Source organism: Tamandua tetradactyla, chromosome 20 (assembly GCF_023851605.1).
Source record: "Tamandua tetradactyla isolate mTamTet1 chromosome 20, mTamTet1.pri, whole genome shotgun sequence".
In the NCBI taxonomy this organism is placed as follows: Eukaryota; Metazoa; Chordata; class Mammalia; order Pilosa; family Myrmecophagidae; genus Tamandua; species Tamandua tetradactyla.
Window position 1 is genome coordinate 1,016,768 of NC_135346.1, and position 10,104 is coordinate 1,026,871.

At 42.2% G+C, this 10,104-nt stretch overlaps 1 long non-coding RNA gene across 1 annotated transcript; it reads left to right on the top strand.

Annotated features, from left to right (window-relative positions):
* Positions 1 to 777: 777 nt before the first annotated feature.
* Positions 778 to 9,505, top strand: LOC143664820 (uncharacterized). The gene is made up of 3 exons (XR_013166604.1): positions 778 to 1,005; positions 4,706 to 6,528; positions 7,940 to 9,505. It is a non-coding gene; the product is annotated as an uncharacterized LOC143664820 (long non-coding RNA).
* Positions 9,506 to 10,104: the final 599 nt, after the last annotated feature.

Sequence of the window (10,104 nt, forward strand, 5' to 3'; positions counted from 1 at the left end):
GGTTTGGATAGTTAAACTGCTGGAACCCAAGATACCTGGAACAGGTTGGCTCTTATAAAGGGCATTTATTAAGTTACAAGTTTACAGTTCTAAGGCCATAAAAATGTCCAAACTAAGGTATCCAGGAAAAGATACCCTGACTCCAGAGAGGATGATAGGTCTGAACCCCTCCGTCAGCTGGGGAGGCTTGTGGCTGGCATCTGCTGTCCTTTGGCTTCTGGTTTCAAACAGCTTCCTGGGGGTGTTTTCCTTCTGCATCGCCAAACGTCTGAGTCTTCAGTTGGCTCTGAGCTTTCTCCAAAATGTTTCCGCTTTTAAAGGACCCCAGTAAACTGATCAAGGCCCACCTTGAATGGGTGGAGTCACATCTCCATCTAATCAACAGGCCACACCCACAATTACGTGTGTCCCATCTCCATGGAAACAATCCAATCAAAGTTTCCGCCCTAAACTGTGGGAAACTGCTTATGGCACCCACAGTGTGCCGGCCATCTTGGTGCCTGACGCCATCTGCTGGCCACCCTGTGGTCTAACACCATCTTAGGTACCAACTCAAGTTAAGTTTTTCTCTTAGGCTAAGTTTTCATCTCAAGTTAAGTTTCTATTTTCTCACGTCTGCTCTGCTCTGCCCAGAAATCTGCTGACTAGCCTCGGCTGATCCGCCTTTGCTATCTTAGTCTCTGCGGATTGGCTTAGCCGCAGGGCAATGCCCATCACCTGCTAAAAGGCACTTCCCCTGTCCTGCTGGATAAATACCCTGGATTTGCCCTCAATAAATTGAGACTTGATCAGAATCCTGTCTTGTCTCCATTCTCTGTGTCTTTTGTCCCCTGTTCTCACTCCCTCCCTCAGGTCCAGGTTCATCTGTCCTACGGGTCGGGACAAGTGGTGCCCGAACAGGGACTTGAGTACGAGGGGTCCAGTGAAGAACCCTGACAGTGAAACCCCCCCCGGGTGAAAACAGAGGACACGGTGAGGGAACCTGCCCTGCCGTCAGGATCCTCGGCAAGTGGAGGACGCTGTGGGGGACTCCGCCCTGCCGTCAGGATCCTCGGTAAGTGGAGGACGCGGTGGGGGACTCCGCCCTGCCGTCAGGTTCCTCGCTAAATGGTCAGCAATTATGGGACAAGCAATTAGTCAGCATGAAACTTTTGTAGAAGGTTTAAAAAATGCTTTAAAGACACAGGGAATAAAGGTTAGAGTTAAAGATTTGTTACAATTTTTTGAATTTTTAAAAGAAATTTGTCCCTGGTTCCCACTAGAGATAAGGCGCCTCCTGGAATTTGGGAGGGCTTTTAGATTTATGTTTTATAATGGGCAACTCACCGTTAATACAACAGGAATATTTATATTTACTTAAGGGATTGTTACACTCCACGGATATGGAGGCTTCTGATGCTCTACTTAAGAAACTTTTTAAACATGTCACGAAAAAATATTATTGGTTTCAGCATAATGGCTGTAATGTTTCCTATAATTATAATAGATTTAAAAGATCGCTTCTTTACCATACCTTTAGAAAAAGTATTAATTAATTTCTGAGCTTGTTCTTAATGAGCTGCCTTTATATAAAAATTCATAAACATCTGAATCAGAAAATATTCAATAGGAGCACTGCAGAACAAGAGTCAGTACTCATTAATGGTTCCTATGGAATTGTAACAAATTAGTCCCCTAAGGGGTATACAATTCAAAATTATAGTTCTGACTCAAAGTGTTCTGTTAAGTTACCTTGGTTTAATCAAAATAATTATTCTACTGAAATTTATACCAATGTTGCAGATAAAATCCTATGACTCAGAATGGGAACGGCAGCCCCATCTCCTTTTGTTAACTTAAATCCTCAATAAACAGCAATTTGGAAACTGACCATAAGTTTAGCTCCTATTCATGTTTGAAAAGAAAAATACATTATCAGAACTTTAAAACTAAAAATTCTTGTTAAATTCTATATATTAATGTTTCAAAAATGCATTAACTAAAATATTCTAAGTATTTAACATTATTTTAACATATTTACTTTTAATGGTAATTATATGTAGTAAAATATTTGTTTAAAATAATAATTTAAATATAAAATATAAATGATGTATTTTTATTAATAAAAAATAGTTTTATCTTAAGATAAAATAAATAACTATTACAAAATGAGAACAATGTAAGACAAAGCCTGAACTAATATAATAATTACCGAAGGTTTATAAAGATGGAAATTATGGTCAAAATAAAAAAAAAGTTAATGAGTCTAAAATAACAACATTTTCTTGGATTCTTAATGAAAAGATATAAAAATTTTTTTCTAAATACTCAGTGTAAAAGGCAAAGAATCTATGTTTTATCAAAATAGCTTACGTTAATTTATCATGTCATTATCTATATAAAATACACTGATTTTCTTCTGGGTATCATTATACTGGCAAAAAACTGTTTCTTTTCTTGCCCCAGACCAGGTGACTTAATCTATTAATCTAAGTAATATTGCTGTAAATAAATCTATTACTGACTAAATAATATTCAAATCATATAAATACCTAAATTCCTTTAAGTCAAAATATTTTAATGCTTTATCCAGTGTTTATATAAACTATTTAGGTATAAACTAAATTTATCCCAAAATAACCATGACTTAAGTTAAGAACAAATCAAATTTAAAAGCTAAATGCAAGAAAAAATATACTTGTGGCATCTGTTCTATTCACCTGACGTTGCCATTACATGCAGCTCATGTTGCTATCACATGACCTTGAAAAGAAACAATTAAAATGTGCACTCTAGCTGGGAGAACTGGCTATCCTCCCGGACAGAGATGTGCTTTCATAAAGATATCTAGGTCCCAAAAAGCTCCTCTTGGTCCCTAGCCAGTTCCCAGAGGACCAAACTGGGCCCGATCATGTAAGCAAATTGAAATTGAGCCACTATTATAGAAAAATATCATAAAAACTGTATGCCATAAATTTAAAATTAGCAAAACACACAACCAATTATAAAAAATCCTCTGTCATTACAAAATCACCAAACAAATTAACTCATATCAATAGCAAAGGGCTAAGAAAGAATAAATTAAGCATTGTACAACCCTTAAAAATCAAAGGACAACTTAACAAGAAGGAACTGGGAAATTTATCCTAGGGGTCATTGATCCTCCTGTACCCCATGCAGAAAAAATCACATGGCTCTCGAATGAGCCAGTATGGGTAGATCAATGGCCCTTGTCTACTGAAAAACTTCAGGCTGCACAACAGTTAGTACAGGAATAAATTAGTGCAGGTCACATCACTGAAAGTAGCTCACCCTGGAATACACCTATCTTTATGATTAAAAATCAGGAAAATGGAGGTTATTGCAGGACTTAAGGGCGGTTAACAAAACTATGGTACTCGTGGGAGCCTTACAGCCAGGACTGCCCTCTCCTGTAGCCATCCCCCTCAATTACTATAAAATCATTATCAATCTCAAAGACTGTTTCTTTACTATTCCTCTACACCCAGCAGATCAAAAACGCTTTGCGTTCAGTGTACCATCCACCAATTTTAGGGAACCCATGAAAAGATACCAATGGAAAGTTCTGCCCCAAGGTATGGCTAATAGCCCTACCTTGTGCCAGAAATTTGTGAGTTTAGCCATCTCAAGTACTAGAGAAAAGTGGGAAGCTCTGTACATTATTCATTATATGAATGATATATTAATAGCAAGAAAAGACGATCAGGATGTTTTTAAATGTTATTATGATTTAACTAAGGCTTTAGCATTTTACGGACTCCAAATAGCCCCTAAAAAGGTTCAGTTACAAGACCCATACACACATCTAGGGTTCCACTTATATGGGAATAAAATCACCAACCAAAAAATGAAATTAAGATTGGATAAATTATCCACATTAAATGACTTCCAAAAACTTTTAGGAGACATTAATTGGCTCTGGCCTTACCTAAAATTAACTACTGGAAATCTCAAGCCATTATTTGACCTTCTTCAGGGAAACTCTAACCCTAATTCCTCTAGAACCATTACCCCTGAGAGACGTGAAGCCATTAACAAGGTAGAACAGGCTATTCAATCACAATTTGTTACTTTCATAGATTACACTCAACCATTAGTTCTAGTAGTTTGCCGGACAGCTTATACACCCACGGCTGTGTTATGGCAAAAGGCACCTATTATGTGGGTTCATTTGCACGCTTCTCCCGCAAAGACTATTTATCCCTACTACCAAGCAATTGCCAATATCATTCTCTTAGATCGAGAACAGAGTGTAAATATTTTAGTAAAGATCCAGATACACTTATTCAACCATATACTGTAGCACAAATTAATTGGCTTTTTCAAACTACAGACTGTTGGCCTGTTGCTTGTGCTTCCTATTCAGGCCAAATGCACAATCATTACCCTAAAATAACCTTTTGCAATTTCTTAGCACTCATGACTTTATATTTCCACTTAAAACATCCTTGCAGCCAATTAAAAATGCCCTCTTAATCTTTACTGATGGGTCCTTGTGCTGGTTTGAAAGGATATATGCCCCCTAAGAAAAGCCATGTTTTGATATAAATCCCGTTTCTTAAAGGTAGAATAATCTCTATTCAATACTGTATGTTTGAAACTGTAATGAGATCATCTCCCTGGTTGATGTGATTTAGTTAAGAACGGTTGTTAAACTGGATTAGGTGACGACATGTCTCCACCCATTTGAGTGGGTCTTAATTAGTTTCTGAAGTCCTATAAAAGAGGAAACATTTTGGAGAATGAGAGATTCAGAGAGAGCAGAGAATGCTGCAACACTACAAAGCAGAGAGTCCACCAGCCAGCGACCTTTGGAGATGAAGAAGGAAGATGCCTCCCGGGGAGCTTCATGAAATAGGAAGCCAGGAGAGAAAGCTAGCAGATGACGCCATGTTCGCCATGTGCCCTTCCAGCTGAGAGAGAAGCCCTGACTGTGTTTGCCATGTGCCTTCTCACTTGAAAGAGAAACCCTGAACTTCATCGGCCTTCTTGAACCAAGGTATCTTTCCCTAGATGCCTTTGATTGGACATTTCTTTAGACTTGTTTTAATCGGGACATTTTCTAGGCCTTAGAACTGTAAACTTGTAACTTATTAAATTCCCCTTGTTAAAAGCCATTCCGTTTCTGGTATATTGCATTCCAGCAGCTAGCAAACTAGAACAGTCCTCATCAAAGATCACTGCTTATGTTGTTAATAATAAAATTATTCAATTACAAACACACTGCAATTCTGCTCAACTAACAAAACTGCAAGCAGTCATAGCGGTGTTTTCAGCTTATCCAAACAGATCTTTTAATCTTTACACAGATAGTGCTTATATTGTTCAATCTGTGCCACTATTAGAAACTGCAGCTCAAATTAAAAATACTTCTCAAATAGCTTGTCTGTTTGTTCAACTACAATCCCTCATTTGGACTAGAACCCAACAATTCTTTATTCGTCACCTTAGAGCTCATACTAATCTCCCTGGGCCACTGTCCTTGGAAAACCAATTAGCTGATCAAGCCACACATGTCGCATGCTGTGCAAACATTATCCTCAGCAACCAATTACCTGACCTAGTCACAAAAGCTATAGAAGCTCATAAATTGCATCATCTCAATGCTCGCACCTTAAGGCTAATGTTTCATATCACCAAAGAGCAAGCTCGCCAAATAGTTAAACAGTGTCCAGGCTTCGTCACACATCTGCCTACACCACATTTGGGGTTAACCCTTGAGGTTTAGTGCCCAATGCATTATGGCAAATGGATGTAACACACATCCCAGAATTTGGCAATCTTAAATATGTGCATGTTAATATAAATACCTTTAGTGGATTTATATTTGCTACGCCCCAGACTGGTGAAGCAGGAAAACAAATTGTTGCACATATGTTAGCAGCCATGGCTGCACTAGGGACCCCATGGCATATAAAAACTAATAATGGTCCTGGATACACAGGTCAAATGTTTACAAAATTTTATCAACAACTACAAATCAAACATACCGCAGGCATACCATATAACCCACAAGGACAAGGAATAATAGAACGAGCAAATTTATCCTTAAAAAACACCATTGAAAAAATGAAAAAAGGGAAGTGGTACCCCACTAAAAGATCACCCAGAAACTTAATATCACACTCTCTTTTAATTTAAAATTTTTTAACTTTGGATCAAGACGGACGTTCTGCTGCAGAGCGATTCTGGCACACAAAGTCCAAAACAGTTTGCCATGGTCCTCTGGAAGGACCCATTAGATAATATGCGGCATGGAACAGATCATGTTCTAATATGGGGCAGAGGATCGGTCTGCATAGATTCTAAAGAATTAGATTCTGCCAGATGGTTACCAGAATGCTTAATAAAACAAATAGACAATAACAATCTCTCCAGGGCAAAAAAGTTGCCCTGAGAAAAGGCATTTTTCTTTCTTTTTTTTTCTCCATTACGGCTGAAGCCGCTAACAAACTGGCAAGCCCTGCCAGAACCTATTCAGAAACGGCTAAGCTGACGGACGACTGAAGTCTAAGGATCCACCCACTGGTAAACACCCTCTCACTAAATTCACATGAATTGCTGGCTCTTATTGCCGATTGGTTTCCTTGCCCTGTTGTTTGCAATCGGACTAGCGACAGTCGCCCCTAATTGGAATCCATTAGAAAGAATTCTGCTTGCCATAGCATATTTATGCGCTGTAGGGTGCATCACCCTGCTAACCTGTTTTCCTTAATCAAGGGAACCAATAGCCTTTATCAATATGGTGTTGTTAAGCCTACTGCCATTTGCCACCCTACACTTTCTCCTACTAAGTGTGCTTAATAGCTTGGGTGACTCTTTCCCTATCCCCGGTTCCAACCCCCACCAGCCTTGGAAATGGGCCCTAGCACGATGGAAGGACTCAAAAATTGTACAGACCCAGATCACAACAGGCCGCCCCTCCTTCATTGTTATGCTTGTGCTCTGGTTCTGCTTCCAGAGGGCACACCATGCCTTAACAAAGCCCAGTACTACTTGTGCCCGTCCTTTAACCCCGGAAAATGGTATTGCAATGCTCCCAACCAGTATTGCTGTCCATTTTGGGGGTGTGAAACATTAACCACCACTTGGAAACCCCCCTCCACTGATCATTACCTAACTCTAACATGGGCCCCTTTTGGATGCAAACCCCGTGACTACTCCATTAATTACCTATACGATAAATCAAACTGTGAAAAACTGAACTTTACCGTACAGCTTCCTAATGATCCCTCTTGGCTGATTGGTAGAACTTGGGGCATCAGGATCTATGTGGAGGGGGTCGACCCGGGAGGTCTTATTAGAATAAAAAAGGAAACAATACAGCAAACATCTGCCATTGGGCCAAATAAAGTGCTTGTGCCCCTGCTTCCAACTACTCCTCGCATTTCCACTACCTCTCGCAAGTCAAGTGAGAGTCATCCCACCACCTCTTCTACTCTCATCTCAACATCATCACTCTCTAACAAAACAGGCTCTCCCACTGCACTCGGACCAGCCAATAACCCACTCTGGCCAGTGCTACAAGCTACTTTCCTTTCCTTAAACTCCTCCTTTCCTAACCTTACTTGCAGTTGTTGGCTGTGTCTTTCTGCCAAGCCTCCTTATTATGATGCCATAGCCGTTAATGCCTCATTTAATACTTCTAATGAGAACAATCCCTCCCAATGTCTTTGGTATAGCAGAAAAATTGGTCTCACCATGCAATCCGTTCTTCATTCTGGGCATTGCATTGGTAATGTCCCCGTCTCCCTAAAAAAAGTCTGTGTGCAATCGTTCTCTCCATCGCAAGGTAAATACTATATTCCCCCAGTAGGGGCAAAATGGCTGTGCTCTTCTACAGGGCTTACCCCCTGTGTGTCGATGAGGGCTCTTACTGAAACAGGAGAAATGTGCGTTTTAGTAACACTGTTGCCCCATATCCTCTTCCTGAACGAAGAGGACCTTTATCAGTACTGGGATACACGGCTTCCAGCTATGCGGAGAGAAAAAACAGAGCTCATCACAGCCGTTACCCTTGCTTCTCTTTTTGGCGTGGCTGGCCCAGGCACCGACATCGCCTCAATCACCCTCCAACAACAAAGCCTCCCCAACCTAAGAGCTGCAATGGACGAAGACCTACCCCGCATTGAAACTTCCATCACTCATCTTGAAAAATCCCTTACGTCCCTATCAGAAGTTGTTCTCCAAAACAGGAGAGGCTTAGACCTACTTTTCCTTAAGCAAGGAGGGCTTTGCGCTGTATTAGGTGAGGGATGTTGCTTTTACACTGACCATTCCGGCATAGTTAAAGAACCTATGGCCAAGCTTAGGGAAGGAATTGCGAACCGTAAACGCGAGCGGGAAGCCCAAGAAACCTGGTACCAACAATTGTTTTATAAATCCCCATGGCTAACCACCCTGATTTCTTCCATCTTAGAACCCCTTCTTGTCCTCCTTCTCCTAATATCTATAGGCCCATGTATATTCAAGCACCTCCTGGCCTTCATTAAAACCCGGGTCGATACTTTTCACGTTATGATGTTTACGCGACATTACCAACCTATTCCTCCCTCAAGCCCTACTTACGATGATGCTATAACCGAAATGTAATTTACCCCCTAGCGTATATAGTAATTGTTAAGTTGTTTGTTTGAGATTCATTACAGGCATAAATAAGAAGACTTTAAGCATTGAAAGAACTTATTGAAGAATTTTCCTGCGAACTGCCGTCAACGCACCCTGCGCTTGCCTTATTTTCTCCCATTCCTAGGACCCTTGCTTGTCTTACTAATACTAGTTTCGCTAGGACCTGTCCTCTTCAATAAAATGATGGCCTCCTTAAAACAACAAACTGAAGCCATAAAAATGCAGCCCCTTCAGGTCCACTATCAGAAACTGGACGCAGCAGATTGCGATGGTAATCTTGATGAATACCTATAAAAGACACTCCTTCCGCACATTCCAGAGTGCTGGACTGGGTAGCCAATGACGGGCAACTGGACACCTTAGTCTGAGCAATCTACCACCTAAGCCAGAGGCCTGGCCCTATGCTGCCCTAAGCCTCCATGACGGGTAAGGTTTCAGGTTGCCGACTTTGTGGTGTCCCGACCTAAGACAGGCACAGTCCCCCTGGGATAGGCTGTTGTCGCAGTCTCCATCTTTTTGAAAATAATAAAAAAGGGGGACCTGTGGGAAACTGCTTATGGCACCCACAGTGTGCCGGCCATCTTGGTGTCTGACGCCATCTGCTGGCCACCCTGTGGTCTAACACCATCTTAGGTACCAACTCAAGTTAAGTTTTTCTCTTAGGCTAAGTTTTCATCTCAAGTTAAGTTTCTATTTTCTCACGTCTGCTCTGCTCTGCCCAGAAATCTGCTGACTAGCCTCGGCTGATCCGCCTTTGCTATCTTAGTCTCTGCGGATTGGCTTAGCCGCAGGGCAATGCCCATCACCTGCTAAAAGGCACTTCCCCTGTCCTGCTGGATAAATACCCTGGATTTGCCCTCAATAAATTGAGACTTGATCAGAATCCTGTCTTGTCTCCATTCTCTGTGTCTTTTGTCCCCTGTTCTCACTCCCTCCCTCAGGTCCAGTTTCGTCTGTCCCGCGGGTCGGGACACTAAATCATAGGTCTGGCCCCATAAGACCGGCTTGGGATTAAAACACGGCTTTTCTGGGTGCAGACACTTTCCGAGCGCACAGCAGTGGTTGCACGTTGCGGGACGGGCCCACACGGGGCCTGCAGGGGTCTGTGGGGGGGGAGGGCGTTCTGTGACAGCTGCAGGCGCTCTGGTGGTGCCAGCCCCACCGGCACCCTCGAGGTGCACCGCAGGTCCAGGCGGAGGAGGCAGCACTGCCTGCAGCAATTCGGGACACTGGCCAACTCCCCACATGGAGAACAGCTCCCTGGGGCGAACCCAGCTTCTCCAAAGGGTGCGTCTGGATTCCTACATTCATGGAAATCCAGCATCCCCCTCACTCTGTTCCCAGGACCGCCCTTGGGGGGCCGTCCTGCCCCTGTGGCCTCAAGTGCTGGCCCCTCCCACCGGCTGCCTCGGGACACAGGACTGTCTCCCACGGCCAGGCCCTTGACTGACTCACTTCTGCAGAGTCCCTTTGCCA